This window comes from Marmota monax, unplaced genomic scaffold (assembly GCF_021218885.2).
Source record: "Marmota monax isolate L192 unplaced genomic scaffold, Marmota_monax_Labrador192_F-V1.1 WCK01_AAM20220418_F8-fsc00103, whole genome shotgun sequence".
Classification (NCBI taxonomy): Eukaryota; Metazoa; Chordata; class Mammalia; order Rodentia; family Sciuridae; genus Marmota; species Marmota monax.
In genome coordinates this window covers 565,448-580,930 of record NW_026694286.1, presented here as the reverse complement: position 1 = coordinate 580,930, position 15,483 = coordinate 565,448, and positions in this window count along the sequence as shown.

Here is a 15,483-nt window from a genome sequence, read left to right as displayed (position 1 = left end):
CAGGGGAAGATATCATGAGCCTTTAGACTTTAAGATAATTAAAACCTTGGCAGAATCTGTCCGCACTTATGGCATAGATGCCGCTTTCACTCTCACTCAGGTGGAGGGACTTACTAGATTTTGCATGACTCCCTCAGATTGGGCTAGTCTAGTCCGCGCTTGTGTTTCCCCAGGGAAATATTAGGAGTCCAAAGTTGGCTGTTTAATGTTTCTGGCAGTACCCAAGACTCGGAGCGAGGTAGGAGGCTTAAAATTTCTACAAATAATTCACAATTATCTAATGCTACATTACCCTCCACAGCAGTCTGTCTCCAATCTCCATTCCTGTTTCTTTTGGCTAATGTTACATTACAGGGGATGCTTAATTGTTCTAATATTACCTGTTATTTGTCTGAGTGTTGGAATGGATCCTGGACTATGGCAATGGTTATGAAATTTCCAACCTTTGTCCCGATCCCGGTTACTGCAGATCCAGAGTCATTTCCTATTGTTGAACTGATTAGAGCCCGTAGAGATTTTGGAATTACGGCAGCCATAGTGACAGCTGTGGCGGTATCTGCTGCTGCAGCAGTTATAGCTGGAGTAGCCATAGCCAGCCAAATTCAAACTGCTGCCACTATTAATCAGGTTATTCAACAAACATCCACCATACTTGAATCTCAAAGTAGAATTAATCAACACATTTTATCTGGGATTCTGGCTGCTAATCAAAGGATAGATCTGCTTCAAGCTCAAGTTGAGGAATTGTCTGATCTAGTACATTTGGGTTGTATTGATCAACGTGCACATTTATGTATAACCTCTGTCAGATTTAATGATTCCAGAAATGCCTCCCACATCATCGGAGAGTATCTGTCCAGAACCTGGTCCATGGCAGCGGAAGACATGATCCAGTCTCAACTAACCCAGATAGCTGTCTTGAACAGTACTCGTGTCGATCCTGTGACTTTGGGTCAATTCACCGATTGGATATCTTCTGCTTTTTCCTTCTTCAAAGAGTGGGTGGGAGTAGGCATTTTTGGTGCAATGTGTTGCTTCGGTGTTGTACTTTGTTTGTGGCTTCTCTGTCACCTTAAAACTCGCCATGCACAAGAAAAGGCTATGATCATACAAGCTCTTGCAGCTTTAGAAAATGGCAACTCGCCTCAAGTCTGGCTTGCGCATCTTAAGCAGTAAACCTTTGTCATGGTCGTTACACCCCAAGTTATTATAACATTGCACTGGGATCGACATGACTTTCCTTGTTATTCTCTTAGTGTTGGAAAGCCCTTGCACTCTGCCGGTATTACTGCCATTGCACGCAGATGGGTTTCCACACTAGTGCTTTTCTATCGCCTTAAAGTCCGTGCCTTTCTTTCAGGGTGCTGTCAACTTGTTTGTCATTATAAACAGCCACAGTTCAGCCTCAGCTATCCCCCTTCGTCCACCATCGTCACGATACAGGATGCGAGGCAAGGCACTGCACTTGAGTGATCCTTGACGTGGACCTCAAGGAGAGCATGTCCTATTGCATGCGGGTTAGACGCGTTCACGCCCCGCCCCACGAAAAAAGGCGTCGGCTGATATGGCTTCAGATCTGGGGAAGGCGCCTCCTTAGGACTGAGTCATACTATGCAGCCACTTCTGCACAGTGGGATAGGACCTCTACTCTCGCCTGTATTGTTTTAAGAAAACAGAAAAGGGGGAACTGTGGTGAGCCGCTTCTGCCGTTTCTGCAGACTATGGTCGCCATTACAAGATGACGCTGGCTCCACTGTGGTCTGTGACAAACAACTCCTTATCTGGGAGAGTTGGCACATGATTTTTCACCACCCTGTGAGAAAGCTCCACGCGGCAGCTTTGCATTGGGGCTTGGGATGCTTTATTAAGGTTGGGAGGGGCATCAGAGAGAAGAGAAGAAGAAATATCAAGGGCCTGAATAAACTGCTGAAAGAAGATTCCCGAGTTGCGTCTTCCTTGCGGGCAAGGGGTTGCGACAATATTTTTTCTATTTGAAGTGATTTAAATTTTAGATAGACATAATGGAATTATGATCATTTTCAGTGAACCCTGTATATTTTCATGTTCCTTGAGTACACATTGCACTCTGTGGTAAGAGCAAAGTTTGCTTTGGAGGAAAGAATGCTGGTTTTGACGTCTGAACACCTAGGTTCAAATCCAGATACCTGTATTAACAGTGTAAACTTGCGTGGGTTATTTAATCTTTTTAGGCTTCGCTTTTCTCGTCTATGGAATGGGAATGATGGGGCTGGAATCTGAAAGCAACTTAGACAAGTGTTAATATGTGGGGGGTTCTTTTTCTATGTTTCTTTCTTTTCTCATTTTCTAGAAATCTTTAAGCATAGATAGGGTGAATGCAGAGCTGGGGTGGGTGGATGGCTGTTATCAGGTGACCTTGAAAGTCTCATCCCACCTTAGTTTCTCTGGGTCATTGGGTCACATGTGCCCCTTTGTCAACACCCTGTTTTTCATCCAAATCTTCTTTTATTTGGTATTCACTCTCTGGCAGGCACTCTGTCACATCCTTGGCGGGTACATAAATGGGACATGAGCATGGCATGTGTGGCGGATGAAGGATGTGTTCACCTTTTCTCTGCCTTGCTTCCTTGCCCTCAGCATGCTGTGACCTTCTGTCTCATCCAGAGCGTGTCCCATGTCCATTGATTGTGTTTGTCTTCATTTTTTGTGACCTCCAAAGACCTGTTTTTTTCCTCATTAGGGTGCAACTCCCTATCATCTGAAGTAACACTTAGCTCAGAGCACTGTTGTGAGGGTAAAAAAATTAATACATCGAATCTCTTAGAACAGTTTCCTGGTATTAAATAGCTGATATTTTAGTTATCATTTTATCTGCCCATTCACCCTGGGCTCGTGTTTATTCTACTAGATCAATCACCTTCTGTTCAGGTCCTTTCCAGGCAAGAAGTTCCCTGGTTGTGAATAATACAAGAAAGATCAGAGCAAGGATAGTCTGTCTGGTATTTAGGTTAAAACAACTTTGAAAATGACCTTTTCTAGATTAGAAATTACAATGTTATCTACAGGGCAAGCATGTTGTATACAATATGATGTTGATAAATATTATTTACTGTTTATCCCAAGTTCTATTTATTTTTATTTTGTCATAGTTTTCATATTGTCTTGCAATCAACTGATACTTATATGCATATGTACATATATGTATATATCTACATATATATATACATCTATATGTCAAAATCTGAAAAAAAAACTACAGAGAAAAAGCATCCATGCACAATTGCGTTATCTTCCTCCTTCTCTCAACAACTCAGTTTACTTTTAACAAGAACATCAGAAAATTTCTTACCAAGGAAGAGTGACCTTTAAAAGGAAAGACCTGACAACCAGATAAACTACTCACCATTTACAGAGGGATTCAGTGGAATTTACTCCATCTATTTCCTAAGCCTCCAGAGGAAATTATTCATTCTGGAAGGGCACAGCTGATTGAGGAAGGAAGACACTTGGATTAAAAAAGACAATGCTTTGAACTGTTTATGGGAAAAAGTCTAGTCCTTTGCATTCTCATCTATAAGGGGAGGTGGTTTGGACTAGATTACTTTAAAGGGGACTTCTAGGTCAAGCAAGGTGAGCTCTACTGTGCTAAACTACTGGATTTGTGCCCTTTGGGATGAAATTGTGAGCTTCCTACCTGTCTGCCAGCACTAGCATGATGCACATCCAGACACTTGAGCTCACTAGTTCTTGTAGAGGTACTGAGGAGTACCTCTTCCTGTACCTGACCAGTTTTCTCTGCTCAGCCTTTTGTACTGCAGAGAGACTATTTTTATGTTTTAATTGCAGGAATATTATGAGGGGCAAGTAAGAGAATATATTTAGTAGTACTTAGAGATCTTCAAAGGCAAAGTAGGCCATCTTCATTAAACTGTGGAAAAATGAGTCTAAATATGGGAGTAGTTTTACTTTTGTCTGTTAGATGGTGGGTTTTGCTTTATCCCAGGAAGATTTGAACAGAAATTGCATTTATTTGCCCTCTTTGATTAGTTCGTATTCTTGTAGAATATTATTTGGAAGTAATGAACCAGGTCTTGACTTGGTAGAGGTAGTAATAAACCGGGGCCTCAGTTTTTAGTGAGTGTATTTAGCTACTCACATACCAATGTACCAATGCCTGTTTTCAGCCCAATTGCAGAAGTGTGAAAGTATTTAATTTTTATAGAGGCAATCTTTAAGTAAAATGCTTGAGGATGTCTTAATTTAGAGGGCCCAGAAGAGATTATACAAGCGTAGGAAGACACAAAAGAGCTGCTTATGTTGATGTGATATGTCTTTAGGATGACCCAGTTTTCCAAATTTATGCACAGGTAATTAGCATCAATGTTCATTATATACAAGGAGTCTTTGCAGTGGGGATGATGTGAGTGACAAATGACAGCAGGGCAATTTTCAGGTGAGTGCTTAGAGAGATCAGATAGAAGACAAGAAAAATAAGAAGGATCAAGCTAGCTCTCACATATATTTTAAAATTCTTGCACATGCTCATTTTAGAATATTTACAAGATACCAATAACCACAAAGAAAAAAGGAAAAACAATTCTGTAACCTATAATTCAGAAATAACAATCATTACATTTGATGTGTAGCATCCCTGGACTCTCTTTAATATAGTTAAGTGCTATGTACAAACAAAAGTGAAATCTAACTGTTTTATAATAGTATTTTCTTTTCCCTCTTCCTTCTCCTCCCCTTCCTCCTCTTCCTCTCTCTCTCCCTCCCCCTCTTTCTTCTTTTTTGTGTCAGTGATTGAACCCAGGGGTACTTAACCTCTGATCCTCATCCTTAGCCCTTTTTATGTTTTATTTTGAGATAGGGCCTTGCTAAGTTGCTTAGTGCCTTGATAAATTGCTGAGGCTGGCTTTGAACTTGTGATCCTTTTGTCTCAGCCTTCCTAGCAGCTGGGATTACAGATGTGTGCCACCATGCCCAGCTAATAGTAGTGTCTATCTAGAGGACCATAAATATATTTTCAGGAATTTAAATATAGCACATTCTTTAAATCACATACTGAGAAGAGATTTCTTAGGATCACTGGAACAAAATACCACACATAAAAACTTGATGTAAAAAATAAACCCTTTAATTCCTATTAAGTTCTTACCTTGTACTCTGTCGTGTCCACAAGACTTTACAATGATTATTTCATTGTAATGTAGTACTAGAAGATGATTTTTGAGGTAACAGTTTGGAAATTTGTTTGGCAGTTGTGATTTTGAACTTATATGCTGGTTCTCAGGTATATTAACACTCCCAATCTTACAAATCTTCCCAAAAGCATTCCTTTTACCTTCTCACATTTATCAAGTCAAGGAGGATTAGAGATTTTGGAACTTTAGGATAATGCATTACATAAAGCAATTTAACAAAGTTAGCTTTTAGATTAATGCACGTGTGTGTGTGTATCTCATATTGATTAGAGTACCTAACCTAGAAACTTCTTTAAAATATCTCTTTATTGCTTCAAGGTATTATGAATGAGCTGAACTTGCTCGATAAATACCCCCCAAATTTCCTATATGAAGGATGCTGTGATTGGATTAAGCCATTACATTTCACTGAAGGAATTAAATCTCAAAAAGAAAGAAGACAAACAGTATACCTTTAATTATAACACATGCCACAGGATTAATTACTTTCTTCTTTGAACTTGGAAAAATGTTAAAATAATGGCAGGAAATAATCATGTAAAGACTCAAAGAAACTTTTAATATAGTGGGCTCATTCATACACGTGTCCATTTATTTATTTAAAAATATTCAGTACCTGGTATATATCAGGCTCAGCTCAAGGATGAGTAACAAACACACTTTGTAGGGAAATGAACTTCCAATTATGTAAGTTTCTAACTCTTGTTAGACTGTTATGGTTATTGTATTGTATAGTGTATAGTGTGGTTGGAGAAAGAAGCAGCTTATTTCATCAGAGGGCTGAAATCTTTCATGGTATCAGCTACCTGGGTTAGAAGGTGGTCTGAGCTGATCAGAGGAGAGTCTTTAATCTTGAAGAAGGTAGCAAGATTTGTTTGGGGTGTGGTACACTGACTTTGGCAAAAGTCAGACCTGTCCATGATTCTGAAGACTCAAAAGAAGGTCTTTAGCTTTACCCACATACGTTAACTGACTGTACTGGAAGCAATAAAATGAATTACCACTAAATAGCACAAACACAATTCCCCTACAAGATAAGGGTTATTTTATGTATTTTCACATGAGAAAAATGGATTTGAGAGAGAGAGAAAATCACTTGTGAGTGTTCAGTTGCATAGGACAGAAATCAATCTAGTTACTTTAAATGAAAAGGATTAATTCAAGAAATTGGGTGCTTATAAAATTATGGAAAGAGCTGGAGCAGCAGTCAGTCCCTACCCTGAGCTTCAAGGAATAATTTCTATGTACCAACACAGAGCTATTCAGGCAGGGGGACCCGCAACCTCTGTGACATTAGCTTCATGATGCCAGTTGCTGTTCTAGAACCACACAGTCTTAGCTGTGATATGAGCTTTAGGGCCCACCATCAGACCTGTGTGCTCCGGAGCTAAGCTGAGCCTGCTTTGCCTATAGCAGAGAGATGGATAACCTGCTTCCTGCCTCTTAATACTACTAGGTTACTGTCCACTGTGACTTCTGCTAATGCTATTTCAGGAAAACTAAATCCCTATGACTGTGTATATCCAGCAGAAATAGTAGAAACTTCATAGGTGGTTTCTGGACCCTGCTATTTTCTAAATCTCCCTTGAGTATTTCATGTTGGTAGATCCTAAAGCACATCCTAAATTTAGTGGCAAGGGAATCTAGGAGACATGGCTTTTAAGGCAAGACAGTAGAGAGGTGTTATGCCTCAAATGACTAGACCTATCACAACTGGGGAGCTGGTATCTGAACTCAGACTTGTGTAAGTTTAAAGCCCTGGACTCTTCCCACTATATCATGAATACTGGAGTCAACATGAAATCCTATTGATTTCACTGAGGTGGCCTTAGACATTATTTCTATTATTTTTTAGTACATAAGGGGAACCTTTTAATCAAGAAGGACTTGAGCCAGACCCCAGACCCCAAGAGAGCTATATTGTCTTCCTTGGAGTTGGGAGACTTTGGAATCCATGGCTGAGTTGGAATATATGAGAAACCATGACCACAGTCTGGCAGAATGAGAGAAAGCATAACAAGAAAAGATGGCATGGAGGTTGTAGCTCAGTGATAGATGCTTGCCTAGCATGGGTGAGGCACTGGGTCTGATCCTCGCCACCACATTAAAAAAACAATAAATAAATAAAAAAATAAAGGTTAAATTCTTTAAAAGATGGCACAGTGTCTGCTTAGTCTTAGGGCAAACACTTTTGGAGCAGAGAGAATTTATAAATAGCTAAAGACATAGGCAAACCATTTACCATCTCTATAGAAAAAGAGAATTCTATTCATAGCGAAGACTCTCAAGGGATTTGGGAACAATTAGGGTTGGACTATAAAAGCTAGGGAAGTGCTCAAATCCTAGAGAATTAGGATATTTTATTTACCTCAGAGGTTCAATTTTGGCATTATAGGCATAACTGAAAGTATCCTAAATAAAAAGCATGGGCACAGATTTACATGGTAAAAGACAGAGATCATTTTAGTCTCCTAATCCACTCTAAGAACAGAAAGGCAAAGGTGAGGAGAAGCAATCTTTTGCTTCCCCAGTATATCTTATGATCAATTTCCAGCTACAAAAGGAACTCTACCAAGTTAAAGGAGATCTTGATTTTGGCTCACACCCTTCTTCTTGGAATACCCTTACTGATTCAAATTTCAGACCTTCAGATTGTAGCTCAAACTTATTGGATCTTGGATTCTATGCAGGAACATTGAGTTGATAAATTATGTATTTAGTGCCCAGCATAGTGTGGAACATTTAGTATTCATTTAGTACATTTCTTTCCTTCAAAAATTATGACAAAGTTGAGAAACAAAGCAAAGAGTAAATAAAAGAAGACAACTTTATTATAACTAGTGGATAAGTAGTAGGTCACAGCAAAGTGGGAAAAGCATATGGCCTGCTCCTCTCATTTCCCAAAGAGAAACAGGCAGAGCTGAGCCAAGTTTGCCCATTTGTTCTTTGCAAATTAATTAATCAGATAATATGTCACTCCATGTTCTGGGAATAAAGTGAATAAAAGGGATCAAAGGGATTCTAAGAATGGAGAGTTTTAGCGTGGGTGAATAAATGCATGTATGTATGAATGAATTTTGAATGTATGAATCATATCTCTTTCTAGATTCAAAAAGTCTCCATTGCCTGGGAAATAGCCAACCACTTCAGGTGGCTGGTGGTTCCTGGAGTCACTGTGGACTGGACTATATACTTCAGAACCTAACTCACTCTAAGTGTGGCTGGTGTGTTCAAATGACCATTTCTTCTTTTCTTTGGACCAACTCTGCCTTGAAACCTGGAACTTGACTCTGCATCTCAGTCCTTAGAGTGAAGAGCTTGACTTTTCACTTGGATTGTTCTGGCCTCTTCCTAGGAGCTGTTGTCCAGTTTATGGACTCTGCAAATTTTCTTCAAGTTGCCAAGTTCACCTGATGCTAGAAACTAAAATACAGTGTTGTTTCTTTATTAATTTTTACTCTATGAACATGGATTTCTGTTAGGTTTCTTTTTTGGGGGGATGTGATATTTATGATATTGAACTTGCATATTGAACTCAGATCCTTTTCTTACCCTTCGGTTATAGCAGGACAATAAACTTTTGCTGTTGCTTTTGATCACTTCCTTTAGCTCTCCTAACCGTGATGCCCATCACAAACATTTTGGGGTTGCAACAATTGTGAGAGTTACTTTTAAATTATGCTGCAAGCTCTTAGAAAAGTAGGGAATCATGCTTTGGATCTTTGTAAACTCAGGCAATTAACTAATGCTTTTTGTGATACATAAAAAGCAATGTCTAAGGAATTCTGCTATGAGCTGCCCAGTAACAATAAATCCTTGAACAGTCTCCAAGTAATGCAGGACTGAAAAAGTCTTTGAGGGCAAGGCATGCTGAGCACAGCCAAGAACAGCCAAAGCTGTGACAGCTGTGGTACTGATCAATCACTGACAGAGAGATACACTCTCATTAATATGCAGAAGTTACTAATGTCATGTCTCACTGGTGCCAAAGCCAGGCATGAAGAGGGGGTAAGAAGGAAAATGGTAATTTGGAAAGAGTGAAAGCATTCTACAGTGCTGAAGTACCTTTATTGTGCCATATATTATTTAATTCGATCCTTGTAATAACTCATTGAAATAGATATTGTGAGTTTTTTTTTCATTTAATGACAAAGAAATTGAGGATTAGTGAGATTTCTTAATTTTCCAAGGTCATCCTTATATGGTTATAAGAATTGAGATTCCTAACTTCATCTGTTTGGCTCTATAGGAGCAGAACTTGCTATCACATTGCTAATTGACCCCTATATGAGGATGTCCATTGGTATTATGTTCCTGGATTGTCTATATTCTCACTCCTCTAGAAGTTCTCAGTTAATTCAGGAACTAAGACTTCAACCTTCTTCTCCTACTCCTCCTCTTCCCCCTCCTCCTCTTCCTCCTCCCCTTTCCTTCTTTCTTTCAACTAACTCCTACGGGAAGCAGACATCTGGGCTGCCCCTTTAGTACATATCTTTTATAACATCATGACCTGGGACACAGCCTGGTGATGGAGGGTAAGTCTACCAGATTCTTGGTTCAGTTTCAAGATATCAATGATGTTCATATTAAAAGTGATATTTGATTATTCATTTATCCCTGTTTTTTTTTTTTTTTAAAAATCTCAGTTTGATTCAGAAGTAAGTTGGAGAAAAGAAGGGTTTATGTTTTGACTCCAGTCTATGTTCCTTTCCCTATATAAAAACTAAAAAGGATTCTAAAAAGGACTGAAGATAAACAGAAGGCAGGAAATAGCAGGCATGAGGTTGAAAGAGAAAGAAAATAAATAAATAAAACAGCTCAACTGTTGGGAGAAATTCAGAGGGAGAATAATCAAGTCCATATATCACTATCCCAGAGTGAGCAGCATGGCACAATAATTAATGTTCCCAGTAGCAATTCTTGATCCATCAAGAAGCATTAAATTATGTTCAGCAGACTTTATTTTTTCTTTGCCTAAAATGTGTAGCACACTTTAGAAAGATTTATTCTTTTGATAAACATCATTTTACTTGTATTTGCTGGATTCCCAAAGGAATACCATTGTGAAAGTATTTAAGTATAGAAAAACTGAAGGAATTGTTGAGGATTCACTTCTTAAGAAAACAGATTTAAAAAAAAAATTTTTGTTTGTCATTGAACCTTAATTTTATTTATTTCTATGCAGGGCTGAGAACCAAACCCATGCTAGGCAAGTGCTCTACCACTGAGCCACAACCTTAGCCTTAAGAAAATACATTTTTTTTTAAAGAGGCTACTACTCCATCTGCCCTTCTTTACTTTATTTCAATTTGCTTGGTCAGGATTAATCTTGTTAAAAAGTCACATTAATTGATTAAATCAGCTCTTGAAGTGTCTGTTTTTAAGATGATAAATCAGTTATAATTTGTTTGATACAAAAGATGTAAATCATCCATTTGTATTTAAATTAAGTTGAATCTTAAGAATCAAACTCCTCAGACTTAAATTATAATTAACTAAACTCAGAATATCAGATAAACAACCTTTATTCATTCCAGTGCATGGATACTCTAGTTGACGTTGTGGATAGGAAAAGGGAAATTTGTCAGTCTGGGTACCCTCCGGAGAAGGTGTGAAGGTGTGAAGTTCTCACCAGGAGACATTATGTTGATGAATTTTGTAGATTCCAAGACCTGGCTTTGTCAGACTCCTGAAGATAAGCAGCATGAGAGAGGCTGGCCTTATGTGAATCACTTTCATAAAAGACTCAAATATGGGAAGCAGACTGCCAATTTATCAATTCACAATGGAGTCAAGGAAGATGAGGAGAAATATTCATAACATCATTCAAGGTACCTTTTTTTGTAGCATCATGATACCTGTGAGACCAAATTAATAATTGAGAGGTTGTTTGGTACGCATGGAACAACAGCAAAGGGAGGCAGGCAACCTTAGAGATTTCAAATCATCCTCGATCCATGGTGGAGTTATAATAATATATGACAGTGTTAACTAATCATTACGGCAGGCACCTTATAAATACTTTTCTTCTCCTTTTTTATTGGAACTGGGACTAAACCCAGGGGTGCTCTACCTTTGAGCTACATCTCCAGTCATTTTTTAGTTTTTGAGACAGGGTCTCCATAAATTGCCCAGGCTGGCCTCCCACTTTCGATCGTCCACCTCAGCCTCCCAAGTAGCTGGGATTACAGGTGTGCACCACTTTGCCTGGCAAAGCTTTACTTTCATTCATTCAGAAATCCTGCCGGTAATCCCACGAAGCAGCTTCCTACAAAATGTCCTCTCCACTAAGTTGATGAGAAAATGGAAGAATCAGAGTGTAAGTGACTCTCCCAAGATTATAGGGCTGGTGAGTTATGGGGTTGGATTCAAACCCAGGCAGAGTCCAAAACTGCCTCTCTCAAGATCTATGGTCTTGGTTTCTCTGAGGGGTAGTTTGTTTCCCTGGGTTTAGTGTTTTTCTCTTGGGAGAGTGCTGCATAAGCATTGCGGAATTCTCATTTCTTCCATTTTTAGGTTGCAAACTCTCCATGTGACTTTGCTAGAATCTTCCTGCAGATCAGTGACAACCAGATGAGCTGTTTCTGTTTATGAACATACAATGACTTTCAAGTCATTACTGTGACATTGCATCCTCCGGTCTGTTTGGATTGCGTCTTAGGTGTTTGTGAATTCTCTCATCATACAATTATACAATGTTTGCATTACTCTCAGTAGGCTTGTCTTGAAGCTCTTTCCCATCTAATTGTTTTGAGTATTTTACTAGTGTTACTGCAACCTAATTTCTGTTATTTTTAACATCTTGGGGTATGCTTCTAATTATTTTCTTTGTATGCCACCAAGTTAATAAATAAAATGTTGATGGAAAATAGTCTCAGAATGGATGATAAAACTCTTTAACTTCTGAAAAGTGGATATATCTTTAAGAATTCCAAATAGCAGCGGAATCTCAAATCTTTTGCAGTTGTCTTTCTTGCTTCATTGGTGATTTTTAAAAACTGGGACTGGCCAAAACGTCCTTGCTTATTGTCTCAGTTAATTATTTATTTTAAATCTACACTTAGAGATGGTCTAAGGATAGCATGAAAGGGAATTTTCTATTTATAGTTTCTGGTATGATCGATTTTCCATCATTAATAAAGTGAATCATGGCTGTGAAATGAGCTTACAATTTCCATCAATATATTTTATGTCTTCCTGCAAGTGAAGAGGTGACATTTGACTTGAATACTAATGTCAGGATATGTTTCAGACTGTGCTGAGCAGTTCCTTGAGATTTTTTGGAAGAAAAGTGCTTTATACGGCATTCTACAAAGTATTTGAGACAGCCATTTATGGATTACTATGAGCTGACGACTTTATCTGACTCTACCAAAAGACATGGGTGGATTATGAATCAGATTGTGATTCAGATTGTGAAGACAACTCAGTTTTATAGACTGTCAATCACCTTCAAGATAGGCAAGGTCATTTAACAAATACCCTTCCTCGTTCAAAAATCCTAGGTGGATATTTAGACTTTCTGAAAAGCTCTTGATGGGATTTTCATGCCTTGACAGTAAACTATGAAATGATCAGCAAGGTGAGTGTGTCTCTTGGCAGAGTGCTAGGACTGGCTGCTGCACTCATACCATCCAAAGAAGCAGAAGGGGATAGGATTTCCTACCCACCTCCACCCCGTACAGATGTGAAATCTGGATTACACTGAGTGTTCCATTCAGTGTTTGGAGGTGTTTCAACTCATAAATAATGAATGTGTATTTCTGTGCAGGTCATGAGGGAACAGTAGACGATAATTCCAAGATTGTTATTGGAGGAAATTAATCCTTTTGGGAGCAGGGGAGGTAGGATAAGGGACAAAGAGGGGAATTAGAAATGCATTTAGTCAAGAGGAGCTGAAGTGATGCGATGATGACAATTACAGTTTGGCAATGTTGGCAGCAGATGGGATCTGCCATCACTTGCCAATCGTGGAGCGTTTTGGGTCCCCATAACAAATGCATGGCTCCCTTGGAGCAAAGAGTGATTTCACAAAACAATAGCATAAATATCTAAGGAATCTGAAGCTGCGGAACAGCTACTTAGCCATAAACCTACCCCATTGGGAGACATGTGAGGGAACAAGTTGCAACAAGGAGAATACAAGGGGGAGTCAGCTAGAGTTGAAGAATTGTGGGGGCTTTGTTTAAAACTTCATTTAGCCATGATCATAAAAAGTTGTTCTCTTACTATTTTCTTGGGCTGCCTATTTTTTGAATGAAACTGTCTGTCTTTGACATAATTAACTTGAGAAAGAGGTTGTTTTATTTAAGCTCATGGTTTTGGAGGTTTCAGTCGATGATTAATTGGCTCCATTGCTTTTGGGCTTGTGGTGATGTGGCATTTCATGGCGGAGTGCATTCGAGCAAAATGGCAAAACTGTTTAGCTTATGGACCAGGGTAGAAGGCAGGAAGGGAAGTAGGGAGAGAAAAGGGGGCCAAGGTCCCAAATCCCCTTCAGGGTTATACCCCTAATCACCTGAAGACCTCTCATAGGCTCCACTCTTAAGCGTTTTACCAACTCCCAGTAGTGCCACATTGGAGAACAATTCTAACACGTTTTGGGGAGTAATTCCAGATTCAAATTATGGCAATACTTTTTCATTTTTTAAAGGTAACTTTTATATTAATTTTTAATCTTTATTATATTTAAAAATCATATGTCTCCTGTCCTTTTAATTTGCTTATTTATTTATTTTGGGGGTCCAGAGACACTTGGGATGTTTAGAGGAAGACAGCAGTGTAGAGGAAGTGGCATTCTAAGCTGCACCATGGTGTGAGACCAAAGCAGTGGGTATATAGATTCTCAGCAAGGTCACTGAAATTTAATATTTGGGACTCAGAAACTTAGGGACAATGGACTAAGCTTAGGGACAATGAACTAAGAAGAAAGCTCACCACAGGGGGCTGCTGGAGGGGATTTGTCACAGGCAAAGGGTAGAGGAAGTTGCATTCCAAGCTGCACCTTGGAGTGGCTTGGTGTGGAGAAACTGAGATCAAAAACCCTGCCTAGACTTATCTGACCCTGAGGCTGCACTATGCACTGGCACTTAAAAAGCATGCTCTGCCTCTCAGCTGGCCATGGAGAGCTGAGGCAGGAACCAGGTTGGAGCTAGTGTCCCACCCCCCGTGTCTGTGGGACCCAGGAGATGAGAAAAATAAAACAACAAAACAAAACACACACAGCCACCATATCTTGGCAGGCACCTATTGAGGGACCTAGACTGAGTTTGGCTGACTGTGAGAGAAATGGGCAAGGAGTAGACTGTACTCAGGGGAATCAGAGTTAGAAGGGCAAATCGGAGCCTTTGTGTCTAGTGCCTCCTGGGACCAGCTGAAGTAGGCAAGAGTCTGAGAGTGCAGGGGTGAAGACACTCAGGGATTAATTCCAGGAAGGCTGTACTCTTGGGCAGCAATGAGTGAAGGATTTCCCCCTCCCCCACACTCTGCAATTGGATTTCTTGGGAAAGAAAATCCTGCAGAAGTGATTGGCTACTATCTAGCTCTAGGGGAGGGTCAATCTAATCTCTCCAAAGAAGGTCCCAAGGCACAAAGCCCAGGGAGGCCTGATTAGACCTCAGTACCACCTGCTGGAACTTCCTTCACAGAATACTGCAGAAGCGGTACCTTGGGAGTGCATCAAACTGGTTATAATGGACAAAATGTGAACTGGCGGTATGTCCTAATCAGTCCCACCTAAACATAATGATAATAATCATTTATGCCACAAATTTCAACACACCCAATTACATGGAAAAAATACTCCATGACATTAAATCCCACATAGATTCCACCACAATAATACTGGGGGATTTCAATATACCCTTATCACCAAGAAACAGGTCATCAACACATAAAATCAAAGCTCTCCAACCTAAGCAATACTATAAAGCAAATGGACCTAATGGACATCTACAGAATATTTCATCCCAACAGCTGAATTTACCTTCTTCTCAGCTTCCCTTGAAACCTTTTCCAAAATAGATAATATTCTAAGCTGCAAAGAAAATCTTAACCCCCAAAAATTGATATCATCCCACGTATCCTATCAGATCATAATGGAATGAAGCTAGAAATCAACAGCAAGAAAAATAATAGAAACCACATAAACACATGGAGATTCAACAATACTCTCTTAAATGAAGAATGGATGAAAGAAGAAATGAAAATAGAAATCAAGAAATTCTTAGAAACAAATGAGAACAAAGACAACATACCAATATCTCTGGGACAGTATGAAAGCAGTTCTAAGAGGATT